Source organism: Aquarana catesbeiana, linkage group LG12, assembly GCF_042186555.1.
Source record: "Aquarana catesbeiana isolate 2022-GZ linkage group LG12, ASM4218655v1, whole genome shotgun sequence".
Classification (NCBI taxonomy): Eukaryota; Metazoa; Chordata; class Amphibia; order Anura; family Ranidae; genus Aquarana; species Aquarana catesbeiana.
In genome coordinates, this window is record NC_133335.1 from 123,210,689 (window position 1) to 123,220,939 (window position 10,251).

Here is a 10,251-nt window from a genome sequence, read left to right on the forward strand (position 1 = left end):
GTTAAAGACAGAGCTTGATCTCATCTACTGCACAGAAGAGTTCAAAAAGTGCAATGGTGCTGTGGACCTATTCCAGCTGTTTGTGGAGAACAATCTTGTTCATGTATTTAGAGAGACTGTCACTCTGCTAAAGATCCTCATCACCACACCCATGACCACAGCAGAAGCTGAGAGGTGCTTCTCAACCTTAAAAAGAATTAAGACTTTTCTGAGAAATAGCATGACCCAGGAGAGGCTGAATGCATTGGCCATGCTGTCAATGGAAAAGAGAGTGGTGACAGAGATGACTGACTTCAACCAGAAGGTCATAGAGAAATTTGCAAGCCCGAAAGAAAGGAGAGCAAAATTTATTTTCAAATAGTTCTACTGGCACTAATGTGAATGTGGCGTGCATTTGTATTCAGTCACCTTTTCAGAGTTTTTTTGTTGTTGTTTGTTGTACAATAAAGTTTGTTTTCTGTTGTAAAAAATTCACTGATTCGTGGTACATTTATTGCATTCTTTAACAGCTGACTTAAACATTAACATTTTCAATATTTTATCTAGATATATAATCTGTCCTGTGATGCTGGGACTGTATACTCTGCCCTGTGATCTGAGATGTATACTCCTGACACTATGGGTGGAAGCAAGTGGAATACAGGGGACGGAGTGGGTGGATTATATAAGGGGTGTGGTTTATGAAAAATGGGAGGGGTCACAATTTATGGGCGGGGTCTGGCGCCCCCCCATCCAAAAATCTCACCAGCCGCCACTGTTCTGCATAACACGTGGGGGGTCACATGAGGGGAGATAACAGAGAGGCTCAAAAGAAACAGAAATTAAAAGTGCAAGAAGAAAGGCGAAGCAGAGGGGAGCTGAGCAGAGGGGGAAAAGAATATGAAAAGCCGCTCCAATAAAGTAGCGGAACCTAAAAAACCAAGAGACAGTTTAAATACCAGTAACATACAAAAATACTTAAATGACCCTCAAATGAAATGTCCAAGTATGGATAATAAACAGCAAAGCACTAAGGATAAAAAGAAAGATCCTCTGAATAATAAAGGGGCGGTAGGAGGGACCTCTCGAGGTGATACTTCTCCAGAGCATGATGTGGACTTACATAGTTACATAGTAGGTGAGGTTGAAAAAAGACACAAGTCCATCAAGTCCAACCTATGTGTGTGATTATGTGTCAGTATTTCATTACATATCCCTGTATGTTGCGGTCATTCAGGTGATTATCTAATAGTTTCTTGAAGCTATCAATGCTCCCCGCTGAGACCACCGCCTGTGGAAGGGAATTCCACATCCTTGCCACTCTTACAGTAAAGAACCCTCTACGTAGTTTAAGGTTAAACCTCTTTTCTTCTAATTGTAATGAGTGGCCACGAGTCTTATTAAACTCTCTTCTGCGAAAAAGTTTTATCCTTATTGTGGGGTCACCAGTACAGTATTTGTAAATTGAAATCATATCCCCTCTCAAGCGTCTCTTCTCCAGAGAGAATAAGTTCAGTGCTCGCAACCTTTCCTCATAACTAAGATCCTCCAGACCCTTTATTAGCTTTGTTGCCCTTCTTTGTACTCGCTCCATTTCCAGTACATCCCTCCTGAGGACTGGTGCCCAGAACTGGACAGCATACTCCAGGTGCGGCCGGACCAGAGTCTTGTAGAGCGGGAGAATTATCGTTTTATCTCTGGAGTTGATCCCCCTTTTAATGCATGCCAATATTCTGTTTGCTTTATTAGCAGCAGCTTGGCATTGCATGCCATTGCTGAGCCTATCATCTACTAGGACCCCCAGGTCCTTTTCCATCCTAGATTCCCCCAGAGGTTCTCCCCCCAGTGTATAGATTGCATTCATATTTTTGCCACCCAAATGCATTATTTTACATTTTTTTACATTGAACCTCATTTGCCATGTAGTCGCCCACCCCATTAATTTGTTCAGGTCTTTTTGCAAGGTTTCCACATCCTGCGGAGAAGTTATTGCCCTGCTTAGCTTAGTATCGTCTGCAAATACAGAGATTGAACAGTTTATCCCATCCTCCAGGTCGTTTATAAACAAATTAAATAGGATTGGTCCCAGCACAGAACCCTGGGGAACCCCACTACCCACCCCTGACCATTCTGAGTACTCCCCATTTATCACCACCCTCTGAACACGCCCTTGTAGCTAGTTTTCAATCCATGTACTCACCCTATGGTCCATGCCAACACACCTTATTTTGTACAGTAAACGTTTATGGGGAACTGTGTCAAATGCTTTTGCAAAATCCAGATACACCACGTCTACGGGCCTTCCTTTATCTAGATGGCAACTCACCTCCTCATAGAAGGTTAATAGATTGGTTTGGCAAGAACGATTCTTCATGAATCCATGCTGATTACTGCTAATGATATTCTTATTACTAAAATCTTGTATATAGTCCCTTATCTTCCCCTCCAAGAGTTTACATACTATTGATGTTAGGCTAACTGGTCTGTAATTCCCAGGGATGTTTTTTGGGCCCTTTTTAAATATTGGTGCTACATTGGCTTTTCTCCAATCAGCTGGTACCATTCCAGTCAATAGACTGTCTGTAAAAATTAGGAACAACGGTCTGGCAATCACCTGACTGAGTTCCCTAAGTACCCTCGGATGCAAGCCATCTGGTCCCGGTGATTTATTAATGTTAAGTTTCTCAAGTCTAATTTTAATTCCGTCCTCTGTTAACCATGTAGGTGCTTCCTGTGTTGTGTCATGAGGATAAACACTGCAGTTTTGGTTACTGAAGCCCCCCGATTCACTCGTGAATACTGAAGAGAAGAATAAATTCAATACCTTTGCCATCTCCCCATCCTTTGTAACCAGATGTCCTTCCTCATTTTTATGGGGCCAATATGGTCTGTCCTCTCTTAAGGACTTAAGTTCTGAACCAAGCTTAGAGGTATTACCAACAAAAATGGAGATCCAAGAAATGTTTGGGAAATTAGAAAAAGAACTAAAGGCAGAGTCCTCAATATAAGGTTAGATTTGGGACATCTCTTGAAAAGGGTGGAAGTGGTGGAAGAGGTTACTGAACATCACACGGTCAAGATTGGGGAATTAAAAACCCAAATCAAAAACCTCCAGACTGGTCAGCGGGAGTTACTTCTGAAACTGGAGGAACAGGAAAATCAAAATAGAACACAGAATCTAAGGATTAGAGCAATACCAGAGAAAAGAGGGGAAGATCTTTTTGCCATAATGAAGGAGATTTTCAACCCACTTTTAGGCAGAGATAAAGAAGAGGATTTAAAAGTGGACCGGGTCCATAGGGTGAGAAAACCCCCGAATATGAAAGAGGAGATACCTAGAGATATTTTAGTGAGATTCCATCAGTATGAGGATAAGGAGAAAATCTGGAAAAGTTTGAGAGGAGCCCAACCAGTGAAGTATAATAACAGCGATATACAGATCTTCTTGGATCTTTCAGCCAGAACTCTAGCAAGAAGAAGACAACTAAGACCGTTACTGGAGGTCCTGAGGAGGGCAAACCTGAAATACAGTTGGGGATATCCTCTGGCATTGGTGGTAACAAAAGAAGGGAGAAGTTGGAGACTAAATCAACTTGAGAACTTACAGGACTTTTGTAGAAACTTGAATATTGAGGTTCCCCAAATTTCAGGCGAAGTGTTTGGCTGACGGAGAGGGGGGGGAGGGGCGGGGGCTCGGAGGGAGAGAGGAGCTTAGGAAAGGGGGCAATAGGTTAACAGGTGTCGGAATAGATTAATGTCCTACATCCGCCCTGGCCCATAATAATGGAGGGGAGGGTGGAGAACTAATCCACCCCCACTGGAAGAGCTCGACCCTAGTGCATGGGGGGGTCGAAGGCATCGTGAAAAGTTTACTAGATGCCACGGTCCCAAGGTCAGGAGTTGACAGGGGGGGTGCGGGAATCACTGCAGATACTCCTTCCTATGTTTTCTTTTTTTTTTGCTTTTTGGTTTCTCTCCTTTTTCTGTTAGTTGTTGTTTAATGCCCGGGCAGGGTTCTTAAGACAAAAGGGAGAAAAGTGGTGGATCTCTGAGAGCAATGGGAGCAAGTTTAAAGAGTATTAATAATGGAAGTTAAATGTTTATCGTATAATGTAAAAGGCCTAAATTCCCCTGGGAAGAGAAGTATGGTGTTAAAAGAGATACAAAGATATGGTGCAGATATAATTTTTTTACAGGAGACACATCTGGTTCAAGAGGAAGGTATTAAGCTTGATACAAGGAATTACCCTACCTGGATATATTGTGATTCACCATCCAAAAGGGCGAAGGGAGTAGCTATCGGGTTCGCACAACGGAGGAAAATTATAATATTGGATAGGAGGGTGTATATAGAGGGGCGATTTCTTTTTATTAAAATAAAACTTGGGGGTAAGATTTACACAATGGCTAACATTTACTGTCCAAATAAAGACCAGATTAGATACCTCTCCCGGACCCTGAATAGGCTGGTGGAATTCAGCAAGGGGGAAGTGATACTTGCAGGAGATTTCAACTTGTGTATGGACCCAGCCTTGGATAGGTCACCTGGAATAGGCGGGGAAGCAAATAAACAGTTATTGGGTCTCAGGCGGAAATTATACGATAACCACTTAGTAGATGTTTGGAGAGTGCAGCACCCTAAGGAGAGGGACTACACTTTTTTTTCCCCGGTCCATGGGACCTATTCAAGGCTGGATTACTGGTTTGTAGATCATAGTTTGTTGGATTCAATAGTGGGATCGAGAATAGAGCTTATGACCCTATCAGACCATGCACCCGTAACAATAACAGTAAGACTAGAGGGCCTACAGAAGATCCGCTTCACATGGAGGTTAAATGAAAAACTACTTGAGAAGGAGAATATTGTGGAGAGAGTCCAGCTAGAGACAGACGAATTCTTTCACAACAATGAATCAGAGGAGATTCCAAGGATAATAATATGGGAAACTTTTAAAGCTCTTATAAGGGGGGTCCTAATTTGGATCGGCGTAGGGGAGAAGAGAGAAAGAAGAAAAAAGATCGAAGATCTTATAGTAAAAATACACCAATTAGAACAAATACACAAAGCCAGTGGGAAAGAGGAAAATGAAGTATTTACAGAACTAATGATAAAGAGGGATCAACTGAGGGAAGTAGTAGCAGAAGATGCCTGGAAAAGTAGAAATAGATATCTTAAAAACGTGTACCAGAAGGGGAACAAGGTAGGGAAACACCTGGCAACAACAGTGAGGAAAAAGAAGGAGGAGAATTATATAGAAAGGATTAGAAACAGAAAAGGTGAAAGTAGGCACACCACTAGAGAAATAGGGGAGGAGTTCAGACAATATTTTATGTCGCTCTACTCTGTGGGGCAGAGGGAAAAATGTAGAAATAAGGAGGTTAAGATGAGAGAGTTCATCAAAGAAGCGGGTCTCCCCTCACTTTCAGAGATGGAAACAATGGAGTTAGAGAGACCAATAACACAGGAGGAGATAACTCAGGCATTAAAAGCAACCCCCACAGGGAAGAGTCCCGGGCCAGACGGCTTTACAGTGAGTTTTTTTTTTAAATATAAGGAGTCCCTGGTTCCTCGACTCTGCCGGTTGTGGAATGGGTTGGGGAAACAGGGGGAATTGTGTGGAGACGCACTGTTGGCGTCAGTGACACTGATCCCCAAGGAGGGCAAAGACTGCACCTTGTGTTCAAGCTACAGGCCAATAGCATTATTGAATGCAGACACAAAACTATATGCCAAGGTGCTGGCCCTGCGGTTAAAAGAGAAAATGACCCACTTGGTTCACCCAGATCAGGCAGGATTTGTCTCGGGGAGAGAGGGCAGGGACAATGGGGTAAGATCCCTACTTATAATGGAAGCTTTCAGGGCGGGAAGATCCCCAGCCGTTCTCTTGTCAATAGACGCCGAGAAGGCATTTGACAGAGTCGACTGGGGATTCATGTTCACTGTGCTGGAGATGATGGGAGTAGGGCCAACAATGTTAAAGTGGATAAGAGTACTCTATAATCAGCCGACAGCGTATGTGAAAGTGAATAACCTGCCCTCAGCCCAGTTTACCATAAAAATGGGACTAGGCAAGGATGCCCTCTCTCCCCGCTCCTATTTGTCCTGGCGTTAGAACCCCTTCTCGCCCGGATTCGGAGGAGTCCGGATGTGAGTGGCTGTAAGGTGAATGGGGAAGAGCATAATCTAGCCGAATTTGCCGATGACGTACTATTTTATATTTATAATCCAAGAATTTCTATCCCCAATCTACTAGCAATCCTGAGACAATTCAGTGAGCTTTCAAATTTTAAAATCAACGTAGAAAAGTCAGAAGCCCTAAAAATAAACATCAATAAACAAGAAACTGGTAGTCTAGCCGAAGTGTTCCATTTCCCATGGAAAGATAACATAAAATACCTTGGGGTAAATCTGGCAAACTCCAGGGAGGAACTATATAATTTAAACGTTATACCCCTCCTGAATGAAATTAGAGCAGAAATAAAAAGAATAAGCTATTGCCCTGTCTCATGGATAGGACGAGTTAACATTGTGAAGATGGTCCTAGCACCAAAGATACTATATAAGATGCAGATGCTCCCAATCCCTCTAGCACAAAATTTCTTTAGAAGATTGACAGAAATAATAAGTAAATATGTTTGGGGAAAGAAAAAACCTAGAGTAGCATATAAAGTACTGAGCAGAGGAAAAGCACGGGGGGGTTAGCGATCCCTGACTTTAGAAATTACTATAAAGCGATTGTTATAGTACGGGCACTAGAGTGGGAGAAAAGTGGAAAAAATAAAAGATGGGTTAATTTAGAGATAGGGTTAAGTAACACACAGTTAAATCACATGATATGGAACCCTCCTGGTCAGAGGAGGCTAGGGATAGAAACACACTAGATCACGCACCTTACACTGAAAACATGGGACCAGATTCACCAAAGTAATAAATGGGAGTATAACTCCCCACTGATTTTTAAAAAAAATATGTTTTTCCCTCCAGGGATGGAAGAGGTGGGGGGAAATTGGATACTAAAGAAGGAAGCACAAGTAAGAGATATTATCAAGGGGGGGAAAATGTGTACACAACAGGAATTAGAATCACGAAGGGATTTATTGATATTAAATAGGTGGAGGTATGGGCAACTCATGCACTTTGTACAATGTCTGCGGGGGCCCTTAAGGGGGGGAGAGGACCTCAGAGAGATTGAGAAGCTATTCTGTAGGGAAGAGGTGAAGAGGAAGATTTCCGCAATTTATAAAATTTTGATGAGCAGAGAGGAGCTGGAACCACCACCATATTTGAAGAAATGGGAGGAGGAACTGGGCTTAGGTTGTAGCATTGAAACAGCAGAGAACATTATGGGGGCCACGCACGGAACCGCATCCGACATGAAAACAATAGAGAGCAACTATAAGTGCCTGGCCAGGTGGTACTTGACCCCGGTAAAACTTAGTAAGTTTTCATCAGAAAGGTCACCCAATTGTTGGAGAGGGTATGGGGAACCAGGAGACATGGCTCATCTTTGGTGGAACTGCCCCAAAATTAAATCATTCTGGAAAGAAGTGATCAAAATAAGTGAAGAGATAACGGGAAAAGGTATAACATACAACCCCTGGGATTGCTTGTTTCACGGGTCGGAGGGAGGGAAAAAGGGGTATAAATCCTCTTTAACCCCAATATTGTTAAATTCAGCAAAAAATGTGATCCCAAAGAAGTGGCAGGAAACAGAGGCCCCAAAACCCAGAGATTGGATCATTAGAGTAAATGAAGTTTACCTAATGGAAAAAGCAGAAATAGAAGTCCAGGTAGAAAGAAAACAAGAGGATGAAAAAGGCAAATGGGGACCCTGGGTGGCATTCAGGAAATCCAAACGATGTGTGGAAGCAATGATACTGTAACTTTCAGATTGTTGTTGGAAAAGAAGAGTCTGAGAAGTGATTGATTTAGGGGGGAAGAGAAATGTCTGCAGAGGTTGGGAGGGGGGGGGATATGGGGTAAGGGAGGGAGTAGGGTACAAAAGGGGAGGCACTACTATGTAATTTAAATTGAATATGTGTAATAGTTATATTTCGTGGTAGACTTATAGAGCCCCACCCAATTATAGGGGTTATGGTTTTTGTACTTTTTTATAAAAGAAAATAAAGATTAAAAAAAAAAAACAAGTTTGAGCCAACATCCGTCAGAAAAAATCCATGGATTTTGTTGTCGGAATGTCCGATCAATGTCCGATCGTGTGTACAGGGCATAACTCTTCTAGCTTCTGTATTGGAAGGTGTTTGAGGTGTTTGTCATAGAAGTCTTTGTAGAGGAGAGTCACTTGAGCCCCAGTGTCCAGGAGGCCCTTGGTGTAGATTCCCTCTACCTGGATGGAGACATCAGGAGAAGGTCCACTAACTTGGGAGGGAATTTATAGGAAGTGGCAGGCTTGGCCTGTTTGGTGGCTTGTATTTGCTCTCCTTTCCTGTGAAGGTTCTGATCTGGCTTGGTCCTCTGTTGAGCTCTGGGGGTCTGGTGTGCATTGACTCTCCGACGCCAGGTAGCCTGGGTTAAAGGGAGTGGGACACTAGGTCGCTCAGAAGCGACAACGGGAGCCCTCTGTAAATGTTTGGACTTCCCCCGTGGTCTCTTTGTGTTGTTTGGTTTTCTGGAGCTAGCTAATGCAGCAGGGCGCCTGGTTGACTCCTTCACCGGGGCCCTCTGGAGTTTCCCGCTGGCTTTTGGTGTTGTACCTCTGGCTTTGCTGGGCTTGGGCATACTGGTCGATAGTGTCCAACTCCTCCGCAGTTGAAGCAGGTCCCCTTGATTTGCTGGCCTCTCCCCGCTGCAACTGTAGAGCTTAACGACTTCTTGGGCATTGGAACTCCCTCAATGGGTGGAATACTGGGCCTGGCAGTCAACAGAGCCATCATCTCTATCAGCTGTGACACTTGAGTCTTGAGCTCTGACACTGGAGCTCGATCTGGGGGTCGCCATCAGCTGCACTGGCCGTCCTGACTTCAACAACAGATCTTGGCCTCTGGCTTCTTTTCTTTTTGTTTTACAGTATGGCCTCCTCTTCACGTACAATCCAGATCAGGTCCGGATACATCAAGATGCCACCATCTTGACGGGTTCTCAACAAGAGGGTGATGGGGTCCAAAGGCTGAGCACCCCTCAAGACTTGCTTGGCTCAGACTTCATCCACCTTCCAGGGGTCTAGACCCTTCTTCAGCAAGATCTGGTGTATAATCTTGTCCAAACGTCTCATGTACTCTGACAGCTTCTCTCCCTCATCTTGGTAAGTGTGCTCCAACTGGTAGATAAGATCGGAAACTTTCTCTGTTTGCCCAAACACATCCTGCAGAATGTCCAGGTAGTCCTGGGCCACACAATTTCGCTTGCTGAGCTTCAGACAGAGGATGGCTTCTGAGGCAGGCCCTTTAAGCTCTCTGCGATTCTCTGTTTCTTGTGAGTCTCAGGAATGTCCCATTCATCCAAGGCTTGTGTGGTCTGGTCCAGCCACTCTTCAAAGTTGTCCAGCCAGGGGCTGTCTTCCAGAGAAGGAGCTGAGCTTGCGATATTCAGTTCCAGGGTATATTGGGGTGTCCTTCTGGCATTTTGACACAAAGGCCCCTAGGGCTGTAAAGAGCTCCGGCCCAACCATGGCCAGACATGACCGGGAGGAAACTTTCGCTCTAGCTAATTTCACTTGTGTGGAGCTGGTAGGACCCTCGTCTGGAACCTTTGGGAGCATTAGGCAAAGCTTTGTTTTGTTGGCCAGTTTCACTCCAACAGTGCATGAGTGCAGGAGGTCCCATGATCTGGTCTGATGGCAATCACCCATGCCTTTCTGTCTGGGGACAGTGCCTTCACAACTTGCCTGAATTGTTTTTCCTCCCAGGCCTCTCCAGGGAGCTCAAATGCCATGCTCGCTTCAGAGTGGGCACCTTCTGCTTCACACCACTGAACCATAGTGGCGGGATCCATTCTGGTGCTAATAGGGGTCTTGTCTGGGGAGGTTGATTGCAGAGTCGCAGAGGATCTCAGACGAGCCCCCACTTGTAGCACTACCCCTGAAGGAGCTGCTGATAAATGTTCAATTCTGCACCCTGCCTCTTAACCCAAGAACGTTCTCAACCCCACTGGCACATGGTAATATTAGTGTGGGACCCCTTCAGTAAAGAGAAGCACAGCAATAATACACTATACAGTATATTTACCTTAACCTTGGAATCCGTCACTTCACCAGCTGTAATAATAGATAGACACTCACAAAGGATATCAATTAACCATTCAGAAAGTTTACT